General features: G+C 38.9%; 1 pseudogene; it reads left to right on the top strand.

The window, feature by feature from the left end:
- The first annotated feature begins 45 nt into the window (after positions 1 to 45).
- LOC125472171 lies at positions 46 to 1,860 on the top strand (annotated as a pseudogene).
- Positions 1,861 to 13,884: the final 12,024 nt, after the last annotated feature.

Raw genomic sequence — 13,884 nt, 5'->3', positions numbered from 1 at the left:
CGTGCGATGCTACGGGCCTAATACCTTACAAAATATGTGGAAAGTTCTAAACATATAAATGATACTTAATACTATTTACAAGCAAAAATCTATTTACAACCCTATTTACAATAAGGAACAAAAATCAATAACTTCACAGAAAAATTCAACTACAAATGAAAATGATAATCACATTCAAAACAAAAAGGGTAAATTACACAAAACAACTTCAACTATTGGTCTCACGACACTATCACACCTCATCTTTTAAAATTGACAATGTCATATCTCATCTTTAGAATTTGGTCCAATGTTATACCTTTTGTTAGCTTGGTCGTGAATTTCTCAGTTAAATGTTGACGCGACTTGATTTGGAATCGACTTTCTATTAAAAAATTATTAAAATATTAAAAAATAATAATATTTTACCCTTAAAAAAAAAAAAAAAAAAAAAAAAAAAAACACTAACCCAAGCACCCATCTTCCCAACCCCTTCCCCGCAACCCCTGACCCCTTCCCCCATTTCTCTCACTAAAATCAAGCTCACTCCTTTTTTCTATCACTTGGAATCTGACTTCTTCTTCCTCCTCCTTAACCCACCCCCAACCCTTCTCTCCCTTTCTTCCCCACCACCACCGGTGCCATCGCAACTACCCCCACCACCACCGAAAACCCACCAAAAAAATGGGCAAGGGTGGTTCCCTGAGCAAGAGCATGATAAAAAAGATCATCCTCTCCTACAACTATGTCGTCATCTAGATCTTCCTTTCCTTTAGCGTCATCGTCTACAACAAATGCATCCTTGACAAGAAGATGTACAACTGGCCCTTCCCCATTTCCCTCACCATGATCCACATGTCCTTCTACACCTCCCTCGCCTTCCTCCTCGTCCGCGTCTTCCGCCTCGTCGAGCCCGTCGCCATGTCCCGCGACCTCTACCTCTCCTCCATCATCCCCATCAGCGCCCTCTACTCCTTTTCACTTTGGCTCTCCAACTCCACCTTCCAGATGCTCAAGGCCCTCATGCCCGTCACTGTCTACTCCATTGGTGTCTCCTTTGAAAAAGAGTCTTTCAAGATCGACACCATGGTCAACATGAACTCCATCTCCATCGGTGTCGCCGTCGCCGCCTACGACAACGCCCGATTCAACACTTGGGGCACCATCCTCCAGCTCGGCGCCGTCGCATTTGAGGCCACCCGCCTTGTCTTAATCCAGATCCTCCTCACATCCAAAGGCATTACCCTTACCCCCATCATATCTCTCTCCTATGTCGCACCTTGCTATTTGGCTTTCCTCTTCGTCCCCTGGATCTTTGTCAAGTACTCGGTTCTGCGCGATTCATCAAGCTTCCATTTAAATTTCTTGATTTTTGGGACCAATTCTATCTGCGCATTTGCTTTAAATCTCACCGTGTTCTTGCTTGTCGGAAAGACCTCAGCATGGGTGGGGAAGGGGTTAGGGGTTGCATGGAAGAGGAAGGGATCTGGGTTTTGGATTTGGGTTGCAGGGAAGGGGAAGAGGTCAGGGAAGATAGGAGTTTGGGTTTTTTATTATTTTTAAGGATAAATTATTATTTTTTAATTTTTTTAATAGAAAGTGGGCACTGAATCAAGCCGCATTAGCATTTAACTGAGAGATTCACCGCCAAGCTAACGGAAGGTATAACATTAGACCAAATTCTAAAGATGAGGTATGACATTGTCAATTTTTAAATATGAGGCATGATAGTGTCGTGAGACCAATAATTGAGGTAGTTTTGTGTAGTTTACCCAAACAAAAAAATATGGCAGTTACAATGAAGGTATCATTAAATGAGGCAAAAATATGAGCAACATCAAAACATGTTCTCCGTCACATAGTACAGGCCTAAGAGTTACATTGTTCCTCCTTGGGCTCCCTAGTCTCTTTCTCAACTATAAACTAATCGAAAAATACAAATAAAACCAATACCAAATAAAATAAAAAGATTATTACAGTACTTAAATACTTGCAATAAACATATAAACCTAAACAATGCTAATCTGCTCCAAATGAATACATAATTCGTAATGTGTTTGGTTGGCAAGAAAACAACATCAGATAAAGTAAAAGGCCTAAGCACAGTGAGAGCTACAACCCAAGATACAACGGGAGGCCTTCACAAACTTAGGCATGTAGGCTGTGATAACAAACAACAACAAAAAACCTTAGTCTCAAGTAGCATAAACCAGACCCCCATCGTTGCCACTTCTTCAGAGGAAGCCAAACTCCAAACTGAGAGAATAGACACTAGATCCAAGTCCTCTTCACAAACTCGTGCAAATATATACAAACAAAGTATCATATGGATAGAGAGTGAGGCTAAGGGGTATGTAAAATACCCAACAATTGGCCTCGACGGGAATCTGGCATGTTGGTTAGGGAAGGGAAAGTGAAGCAGGGTAGTGGATCTAGAATCCAATTTCTGGTTGGTGCCTACCGATCCGAGTACATGGTGGGATGGGGATGGAGATCACTGAGGAGGGAGGAAAGAAAATTAAAAGACAGATAGCAGTAAAAGTAGGCAAAAAATGCTGGATAAGGGGCACGAAACCCAAATCTAAGACAAGCACAGGGGATAGCAATGGAAACTGAGATAAACTTAGAGGAATACTGGGAATAAAAATGAAATAAGGAGATTGGAAAGTGGATAGGAAGAAGAGGTGGATACAGGGAGGGAGATGAGGCATAGGAGATGAGAGATGAGGAAAAAGATGGAAAAGGCAAAGGAAAGAGGAGGGAAAGAAGTGTTGGATTTGGCATTAAATCAACATGCCTAAACTAAAAAGGATTAGGATATCTTAGATGCAGGATATTTGGATTTGTGTTTCCTAGTTGGTTTGGGATTTGGTTTTAGTATAGGATTTGGTTTCCTATATTCTAGGGACTTTATGTAAACCTAGGACATCTATTAGTATAAATAGATGGATGTGGGATAGAGTTTTGTGTGTGAGAGTTTCTTGGAGGCATAAGTTTGTATACTTAAGAATTCTTTGTGTTTGTGAGTTCTCTTGTATTTGTTGGTAATCAATAAAGCTTCTGTTGTTAGAGGAGTCTCAAAGAATAGGAAGTTCTTGGACAAAGATGAGTGTGCTTTTTGTCATGAAAAAGGACACTGGAAGAAGGACTGCCCTAAAATTAAAGAAAAGACTAGAAAAAAGAAGGATGACTCAGAAGCAAATATGATTGAAGTCGAGGATGAGGAATTTGTCTATGCCCTAACTGCATCAAGCACTGTGGATTATATGAAAGAGTGGGTGCTCGACACAAGTTGTACCCATCACATGACTTCTCAAAGGCATTGATTTTCAAGCTTCAAAGTTATGAATGGAACTGTGTATATGGAAGATGATAACCCATGTACAACTCAAGGAATTGGAAGCATCAAGATCAAGCATCATGATGGTGTGATTTGAGAATTGCATGGTGTAAGGTACATCCTAAATCTAAAGAAAAAATTGATCTCACTAGGCACTCTCGAGTCACAAGGCTACAAGTTTTACTCCAATAACAACGTGCTCAAAGTTGCTAAAGGAGCACTTGTCATAATGAAAGGGCCTCGGAATGGCTTACTTTATATGCTACAAGTAAAGATTTTGAAAAGTGGAGTGGCTATGGTAGCTGATGAAGTGCAAAGTGATAAAAGTGACTTGTCTGCATTATGGCACATGAGGTTAGGACATGCAAAAGAAAAAGCATTGCAAGGATTGATCAAGCAAGGGTGTTTAAAAGGAGCAAAAATTGGAAAGATGGAGTTTTATGAGCACTACATTCTTGGCAAACAAACAAAGGTGAAATTTGGCTCAACTGTTAATCAAATGAAAGGGATTTTGGACTACGTTCACTCTAATGTTTGGGGGCCTACAAAGAATGCTTCTTTAGGTGGAAAAAGATGGTTTTGTATCTTTTATTGATGACTATTCTCGCAGATCATGGATATATATATATATATATGATGAAACGAAAGAACGAGGTTCTTGACATCTTCTTGGAATGGAAGAACATGGTGGAGAACAAGATTGGAAAGAAGATTAAGATACTGAGAAGTGACAATGGATGGGAATATACCTCAGATGCTTTCTTCAAAGTGTGTAAAAATGAAAGGATTACTCAACATTTTCGCGTTAGACATACTCCACAGCATAATGGGATTGCAGAGAGACTAAATAAGACCTTGCTCGAGAAAGTTCATTGCATGCTATCTTAAGCTATGCTACCAAAGAGATTTTGGGTAGAAGCTTTGAGCTATGCATGTCATATGCTTAATGGACTACCATCAACCGCTTTGAAGGGTAGAACACCCATTAAAGTGTGGTCTGGAGAACCAGCTCAGGACTATGATAAGTTACGAATGTTTGGATGCAATGCCTACTTTCATGTGAACAAAAACAAACTAGATCCACGAGCCAAGAAACCTGTCTTTATAGGATTCAATAGTGGTGTGAAAGGCTTCAGACTTTGGTGTCCCAAGTTGAACAAGATTATAGTAAGTAGAGATGTGACATTTGATTAAAGTCACATGAAATTGAAGGAAGATGTTCAGATGGTAGAGCTTAGGGAACAAGTAATTGTGAATTCACAGCCAAGTAAGGAAGTTGTGGGAGAAGAAAAACAAGGTGATCAACTTAAACATAAAGAGAGTGATCACAAAGAAGAAACACCATCAGAAGAACTAAAGATACAAGATGATTGCATAGCCAAAAGGAAGGGAAAAAGAGACATATCACTACCTACGAGATATAAAGATTGCATGGCCTGCATGGTATATGCATTACTAATAATTGAGGCTAAAATTCCCACTAACTTTGAAGAAGTTGTAAATAGTGAAGACAAGAGTAAATGGCATGATGCAATGGAAGATGAAATGCTCTCATTTCATAAGAATAAGACTTGGGAATTGGTGGAGCTGCCTAGAGGAAGGAAAGTAATTGGTTGCAAATGGGTATATGCAAAGAAGGATAGAGGGGATGACAATAGCTTGGTAAGATTTAAAGCTAGGCTAGTGGCTAAAGAATATGCTCAGAATGAGGGAATAGATTACAAAGAGATTTTTTCTCTTGTGGTTAAGCACTCCTCCATTCGAATATTGCTTGCCCTAGTTGCACAATTCAACCTTGAATTGGTACAACTAGATGTGAAGACTGCATTCCTTCATGGTAATTTGGATGAAGAGATTTATATGAGACAACCCGAGGGGTATCAAGTGAAGGGCAAAGAAAGATTGGTTTGTAAGCTTAGAAAATATCTTTATGGTTTGAAGCAGTCGCCCGGGCAGTGGTTTTTAAGATTTGACAAGTTTATAAAGGGTCAAGACTATACAGGAAGTCACTATGATCACTATGTTTATCATAAGAAGTTGAAAGATGGTTCGTTCGTGTACTTGTTAATATATGTGGATGACATGCTCATAGCCTCAAGCAATATTTCAGAGATAGAAAAGTTGAAGGAGCAAATGAGAAGGGAGTTCGAAATGAAGGATCTCGTTGAAGCCAAGAAAATATTCGAAATGGAGATCACAAGGGATAGACAAAGGTTTGGTGTGTTTGTCTCAGAAGCAATATCTTGAAAAGTTGTTACAAAAGTTTAGAGTAACAAAAGACACTAAGCCTGTAGGAACTCCATTAGGTGCTCACTTCAAGTTGAGCAGTCAACAAAGTCCTAAAGCTGATGAAGAAAAGATGAAGATGGATGGTATTCCATATGCTAATTTGGTTGGAGGAATGTATGCTATGGTATGTACTTGTCCTGCTATAGCACATGCAATTGAAATTGTTAGTAGATTCATGCATAATCCTGGAAGGGAGCATTGGAATGCTGCTAAGTGGATACTAAGGTATTTACATGGAATGAAGGATAAAGGTACTTGTTTTGAAAGATGTGATGAAGGAATTGATAAGTTCTTAGTTGGATATGTGGACTTAGACCTTGCTGAAGACTTAGACAAGAGAAGATCGACATTTACTATGGCAAAGGGTCCTATATGCTGGAGATCAATATTACAACCAATGACGACATTATCAACCACAAAAGTAGAATACATGGCAATTGCTGAAGCTATCAAAGTAGCAATGTGGACTCTAGGGTTGTTAGGAGATTTGGGTGTAGAACAACACAAGTTGGATGAATATTTTGATAGCCAAAGTGCCATTTATTTGGCCAAATATCAGGTACATCATGCTAGGACTAAGCACATTGATGTATGATAAAAAGGGTTGCTAGATCATGCTAGGACTAAGCACATTGTGAAAGAAGTGGTAGCCAAAGGTGAGATTCATCTAAAAAGGGTTGCTACAGAAGATAATCCAGCTGACATGTTGACAAAGGTGGTTAATGTAGCTAAGTTTGAGCACTGCTTGGATTTGGTGCAGTTGGAGCAAGTTTGACCTTGTGTTATGGTGAAGCAATGAAAGTTGTTGGATGCCTCGTTATGGATTTCATGCCAAGGTGGAGATTGTTGGATTTGGCATTAAACCAACATGCCTAAACTAAAAAGGATTAGGATATCTTGGATGCAAGATATTTAGATTTGTGTTTCCTAGTTGGTTTGGGATTTGGTTTTAGTATAGGATTTGGTTTCCTATATTCTAGGGACTTTGTGTAAACCTAGGACATCTATTAGTATAAATAGATGGATGTAGGAAAGAGTTTTGTGTGTGCGAGTTTTTGAGAGGCATAAGTTTGTATACTTGAGAATACTTTTGTGTTTGTGAGTTCTCTTGTATTTGTTGGTAATCAATAAAGCTTCCGTTGTTAAAGAGGTACTCCTATATTGGAGGAACTTTGAAATCGTTGTATTTTGTTTATTGCTTGATTGATTTTTGGTTTAGATTACCACAAGAGGACGGAAGAAAGAGTAATGGGCTACCGCCTATCCAGAGCAAGAGCAAAGGGCGACGGCTGAGCTTGAAGCTAGGGATGGAGCTTGTGGATCTAGATTTCTAGAGAGAGAAATAAAAAAAGGCTTTAAATTCCTAAAATTATAGAAGAGAGAGGGGGGGTGAGAGAGTATAGTAAATTCTAAATTGTAATAGTATTCATAGTTTACATGTTACAAAATTAACTTACAAAAAAAATGCATCTCATGTCTTCCACTTGTGTTAAATTTTAAGCACTAAAAGTAAAACCAGCCACTAATGCAAATAAATCGGGTCAGCCAGATGCAGATAAAGCAAACAACATAATCCAAAATTACCAACTCTGTGAGGAGAAATCTCCAAATTCACCTTCTGATTTCTGTGTGAGGAGTTAAATTACTACCAAAATCACACTTTTAGGGACAGTAATAAAAAAAAATCACTCTAACATCAATCTGAAATCAAATTCACATTCCTATAATAATTACACTCCTACAAATTGATTTCACTATTTACCTATAAAAATTACTAACTTTTTTAGTGACAGTAATAAGAAACTCACTCTATCATCATCAATTCGGAAGAAAATTCACATTCAATTTACCAATAAAGATTGCAACTTTTTTGAAAGAATGTTTGAGTTGTTCACAATTTGCACATAATTAAGCAAAGTTGCACATAATTAAGCGAAGTAATTGCGTGGTACTTGATAATGACATAGGAAGTTGGTATGTAGTCATTCTTTTGTACCGTATGAACTAATGAGAAAGTAGATCCTCTTCAGCAAGGTATTTGATTTCCAACACGTCGTGTATATTCCTTCTTGAGCCGAGGCAGGTAGCAACCCAAAAACAATTGGGTGCGCACTGATTAATCCAAGCATGAGCTGGGGTGGGCTGAGAAGGAAAAAAGGCCCAAAAAAAGGTTTGGGTGAGTCGAAACAGAAGCCCAAAGTTTGGGCTTGGACTAGCAGCAGCAGCAGACCCAAATTGGGCTACTGACCTCGACGCCGAATGGCGTTGTTTTGAGCATGCGCTACAGGCACGGCTTGGCGCAGTAGGCACTGCGAGGCTTGCGATTTAGGGTTTCAAAAAAAAAAAAAAAAACCTAGCTTTTTCTTCTATTTTCTTATTTATCTTTGTACTTGCACAATTCATCATAGCAATATAAACATGGGGTGCATATGAATGCTTTCATACTATCATGGCTTATAAAATATTGATTATATGTTTTAGAATAGCATATAGATTGGATGGAATGACGAAAGCCTTCGCATATTTGTTGCAAAAGAGCCTCCTTCAAGAATCTTAAGCTCCTTAGCATAGCAGCAGGAGCGTGCTGATAATGTGTTGTATGCCTTTTTTTATTGAGGAGAAAAGAGGAGACTGGCATCAAGGAGAGAGTGATAATTTGATGATTATGTAATGTGATTTCTCACCCTATTATGTGCTTGTATTTATAAGGGAGAGAAAATCTTACTAACCAAATAATACAATTACAATCTAAAAAGGAAAAGAAAAAATTGTCTAAAAGATATTCTAAAATCCTATACATAATCTCTACTAAGATTTACACAATCACATTGCTAATAAATTTAGGACTGCAACAAGATTGAATTAATTTATTATTTTAGTTGATGCACACAATCAGTAAGACTTTGGAATAATGTAGAGTGTCAAGTTTGTAACCTTCGCTCAGTTGCTCCAGTCACGTAGTGAGGATAATATGTAAAGAGATAAGGATAGGGAAGCAAACACAAGATGTACGTGTAACGCTAAGTTTGGCTACTTCCACATAGTAGAGGAGTTCTCATTAATAGTGAAGGGTTTACACAAATACATAGGTTGATGCATAATCGTCATTAGTGAGTTCTAATGACTAGTTTAAGTACAATAATGACATTAAGGATTAATTGTAGGAGAATGATTTTCTTTTATAGTTGAGGAGAGTCTCCGACTTTCGTCCACGGTCGATGTGGGACTCCTAGGAGCTTTATTCTAACGTTGACACGTATCGTTCTGCGATTGACCTCCTGGTTGGAGGAAAACACTTCTGCTTCAGCAAGGGTGCCTCATCATGAAACCCTAAGTGGGTCCTTGAAGGAATGAAGTTGACCAGTGCCACCCCCCCCCCCCAAAAAAAAATCCCGAGTGAGGAAAGTTTCTCGGTGGGGGACTTGTAAAAATCCAAGCCGCTAAGTAATCACGAAACTTCTAAGTACTGAAGTGTAGTTGCACATAGTAGGAGTTTCCCAAATCTTCGGCTGGGGAGGACTGCTGGAGGAGGTGCCTAGATTTTTTTAGTCATCGATGGAACAAAGACTCTAAATATTGTCTTCCCCTTCTCTTGCACATACTTTAACCCAAATATACATATATTTTTATCGGGCCAATTCCTTCTTGTTGTTATGGTTTAAAAGGTGAAGGTTTTTGGTTGTGGATTCTTTAGTTGTAGGTTCTTGGTTGTAAGTTCTTTGTTTGTAGATTTTTTAGTTGTAGGTTCTTTGTCTTATGTGTATATAGCTTGAGTGATCCAATGTGGGAAAAATCATATAAATAGGTTTTACTTCCACACCCTTGAGCAAGAGTGTGGAAGGCTGTGTTTAGTTTGGTAGTCACAGAGGTGTGACGCTTTTGAATTCAATTGGGGGAAGGACTATGAGTGAAGGTTTTTCGTAATTGAAGCTTTTTTAAAACCACATAAATAGATTTTGCTTCCACACTCTTAAGCAAGACTGTGGAAGGCTTTTTGAGTTTTTGGTTGTTAGGCAAAGTGTGAAACTTCCTCCTTTCAAGGGTGTGAAAAGCTCTACCCTTCAAAGTGTGGGAAGCTTCCTCTCTTCAAGATGTGGAAAGCTCCCTCCCCTCAAGGGTGTAGGAAGCTCTACCCTTCATAGTGTGGGAAGTTTCCTCCCTTCAAGGGTGTGGGCAGCTCCCTCCCCTCAAGGGTGTGGGAAGTTTCCTCCCTTAAAAGGTGTGGGAAGCTCTACGCTTCAAAGGTGTGGGAAGCTTCCTTCCTTCAAAGTGTGGGAAGCTCCCTCCCCTCAAGGGTGTGGGAAGCTCTACCCTTCAAAGTGTGGGCAGCCTTTTTTGTAGAACCCCATAAATTGATTTTGCTTCCACACTCTTGAGCAAGAGTGTGGAAGTGTAATTTTATCTCACGTATTTAAGCTTTTGTTGGCTTCCTCCACATGTCAAATTTAATTAATAGCTAATTAATTGATTAATTAATAATTAATACAATTAAATATATGATTAATTAATTTTTTGAGTAATTAATAATTAGTTAGTTAATTAATTATTAATTAATTTTGGTTTTTATTTAACTAGTAAAAAAATGTGGAAGAAACCACATAAATAGATTTTGCTTCCACACTCTTGAGTAAGAGTGTGGAAGGCAATCTACTTGTTGTAGAAGTTAAAAGTTCGGAGGAACCATATAAATAGATTTTGTTTTCACACTCTTGAGCAAAAGTGTGGAAGGCAATCTACATGTTGTAGTTGTTGAAAGTTTGTTAGACCATATAATACGATTTTGCTTCCACACTCTTGAGTAAGAGTGTAGCAGACAATCTACGTGTTGTAGTTGTTGAAGGTTTGTTGAACCATATAATATGATTTTGCCTCCACATTCTTGAGCAAAAGTGTGGAAGGATTTGTTGAGTTTGTCTATGCCTTTTCCGAGTTGTAAGGCTTGAAAATTTTCGACTGCTTATGAATGCTAAGAATCCACAGGTGCTAGTTGTACTATTCTTCCTTAGTTGGTGAAAAGAAGGTAAGTTCTTTCATCACCCAGTTGGTGAGAAAAGTGGGGAGTTGCCGAGACAAAAATGTTTATTAAAGTACTAGTTGTATCCTCCACCACCTGGTTGGTGATACGAAGGTAAGTTCTTTAATCACCTGGTTGGTAAGAAGAGTGGCAAGTTGCCTAATCTCAACATTGTTTACTAGAGTACTAGTTGTTCTCTTCATCACCTGGTTGGTGATATGAAGGTGAGTTCCTTCATAACCTGATTGATAAGAAGAGTGGCAAATTGTTGAAACTCAAAATTGTTTATTAGAGTACTAGTTGTGCTCTTCATCACTTGGTTGGTGATATGAAGCTGAGTTCCCTCATCACCTGGTTGGTAAGAAGAGTGGCAAGTTGCCTGAAACTCAAAATTATTTCTTAAAGAACTGGTTGTACTCTTCAACACCTAGTTGGTGATACAAAGACGAGTGTCTTCATCACCTGATTGGTGGAAAGAACGGCAAGTTGCCTGAGGCACATTGTACCACGTGCCGAAAAGAAAAAATGTATGTTCACACCCTTTTGTAGCTCAGTTTTTATGTACAAATGTTTTGAATGGTATGAAGTTTATGTTGATTGACATGAGTGGTGTCCATAAGATGCATGTTGTTTATGAATGTTTTGCTATGCATGAAGGAATCCATTGTTTGGATATGTGAACCGTGTTGGTTATACCACTTAGTTTCACTTACTTGCCTTGGTGTTAAAGTATGTATGCTGAAGCTCGAAGTTAGAGTTAGACCAAGTGTTCTAGTGTTAGGAATGCAAAAGACTTAGACAAAGTTGTCTAAATTGCCTCTTCATTAAATATTTGTCAAATGACTTATGTTACAAAAGATGCCAAACGGTTGAAGGTTGAAACATTTGTAATATGTATACCTTTCTATAATAGCCTTTTCTTCAGTTCCTAGTCCTCCACTTTGAAATACCGATGCATAACCCCATGGTCATAACAGTTGAAGGTACGTTCACCCTTGAATGTCTTGATACGAACCTTTATTCCTCTTGTTGTACTACGCTTGCTAAGAGTAAAAATCCTTCATCTTGCCAAGAGACGAATAAGTTTGGTGACCTGGCAGGTTGCTAAGTAGGGTAGTATGAGATGCAGTGAGTGTCTAAATGGGCAAAACCTTCTCACTTGGTACAACTTGACATTCGCTCCCCACTTGTTGATAGGGGTTCACCATAAGAGGTTCCCTTGGTATGTCCTTGCCTCCCCAAATGCATGATTGTAAGCTTGTGTCATCACCTCAGAATAAGTCTTCTAAGTGTTAGCATTCATCATGTACTTGAAGAGGCATTCACTGTATGCCTACCGTGAAGGCCCTGAGTGTTGTTTTGTCATCTGTCCCAACACAACGAGAGTACTTGTGGTTGAAGCGACTGACATATTCATGCAATGACTCGTTTTATTTCTAACGAATGATGTATAACTCATCAGCGGAGTGCAAGCGATCAACTTGGAAGATGTGTTGAGCCACAAAGAGTCACTTTAGCTCAACCAAAGAATCTACCGTATCAAGTTAAAGACGACAATACCAATTAAGAGCTTTACTAGAGATAATAGGGGGAAAAATTAGACATCGTTCTTCATCACTGTGTCTTCGGTATGTCATGGTGGATTCAAAGACGTGAATATGTTCAATTAGATCTCCCCTCTCAGTATACGATTACAAAACAAGCTTCTTTTTCGTTCCTCCTTATAGAGGGGTGCAAATGATCATCCTTGTCAAAAGGTTTGGCCTTGGCTGATTCCAGTCAAGTATCCTGGCCTGACGCTCAGCCTTCACCTTATTCACTTCCTCAATGAGCTGCAGGATAAGGGGGTCCTGAGTGGAGTTAAACACCATTGAAGCTTTCTTTTGTAAGTTTCCATCATTTCTTGAAAGTAAGGAAAATCGGTCAAGGACATGTGGCCTTTCTTTGGACTCAACATACTGGTTGTCAAAATGTGCATGTAGAAAGTCCCCCGAGTCTTTTACGTCTTTTTGTTGCCCCAAGGCTTGTCGTTCATTTCCTGGATTGAGGGCTGGCCTTGATTGTGATAACCAAGCCCTTTGATGATCCTTGGGCCTATGTGGATAGGTTTTTCTCTACACTACCTTAAGAAGTCTCGACAATCATAGTAAACAGCTTTTGACCCTTCTATTCCTTCTATAAAGAGATGTCTTCATCCGTTTCTCTTGCTTTGATATATCAATATCTTGGTGAGAAAGTTGTTCCTCATTAAGAGCTTCCATGTTGAAGACATGTGAACCTTCGCGTCGGAGGGTAGCCATGTGGTGATCTATAGTCACAGGGTGAAGAGTTCATGAGACTGAACTTGTCTAGCCTCATGAAGCATCTCAAAGAGCTTCTCATATTGTTCTTGGGGGATGTTGTTCTTGATCGTTATTTTGTGGTTTTGAGCTTCAAGCTCTTCGGCCTTAGCTTCAAGAGCAAACTTCTTTCTTTCCTTCTTTCACTGCCTCACACTAGACACGAGAAGAGTGTCATTGTACATCATGTGGCTTCCTTCGCTCCCCATGTTGGAGAGGGATGTCTAATCAAAAGAGAGTATACGAACAATGGAAACCAACTTGACGAGGCTGGTGAAAGTAGGAATACGTGTCGTTTCGACAAAATCAATGAGACTTTGGAACAACATAAAGTGTCAAGTTTGTGACTTTTGCTCGATTGTTTCGGTCACCTAGTGAGGATAATATGTAAAGAGATAGAGATAGGGAAGCAAACACAAGATGTGCATGGTTCACGCTAAGTTTGGCTACGTCCATGGAGTAGAGAAATTCTCATTAAAAGTGAAGGGTTTACACAAATACATAGGTTCAAGCATATCATTAATGGGTTCTAATGACTAGTTTAAGTACAATATTGACATTAGGGATTAATTGTAGGAGAATGATCTTCTTTTATAGTTAAGGAGAGTCTCCAACTTTCATCTGCAGTCGATGTGGGACTCTATGAGGGAAACACTTGTGCTTCGACATGGGTGCCTGAGCAAGAACCCCTCAGTGGGTCCTTAATGGTATGAAGTTGACTAGTTCTTAATAGTTTCTAGATTGGTCAAGTATGGTAGAAACAAACACTAATTTTTTATATCCTCATTTTTTTTTCTTCCCTCTACTATTCAAATGCAAATAGGCAAATCTTTATAGTCTGTGTGTATAAGTCGAGCAAATTCGACGGTGTATTACTTCAGTTTCCAGTCTTTACAAATTTTTAAATTTCGCAGTTTGATGAT

The sequence above is a fragment of a genome, unplaced genomic scaffold (genome assembly GCF_019419815.1).
Source record: "Pyrus x bretschneideri cultivar Hongxiangsu unplaced genomic scaffold, Pyrus_bretschneideri_v1 Contig66, whole genome shotgun sequence".
NCBI classification, from domain to species: Eukaryota; Viridiplantae; Streptophyta; class Magnoliopsida; order Rosales; family Rosaceae; genus Pyrus; species Pyrus x bretschneideri.
The sequence above is the reverse complement of the archived record's forward strand: the minus strand, read 5'-3'. Positions and strand labels throughout refer to the sequence as shown.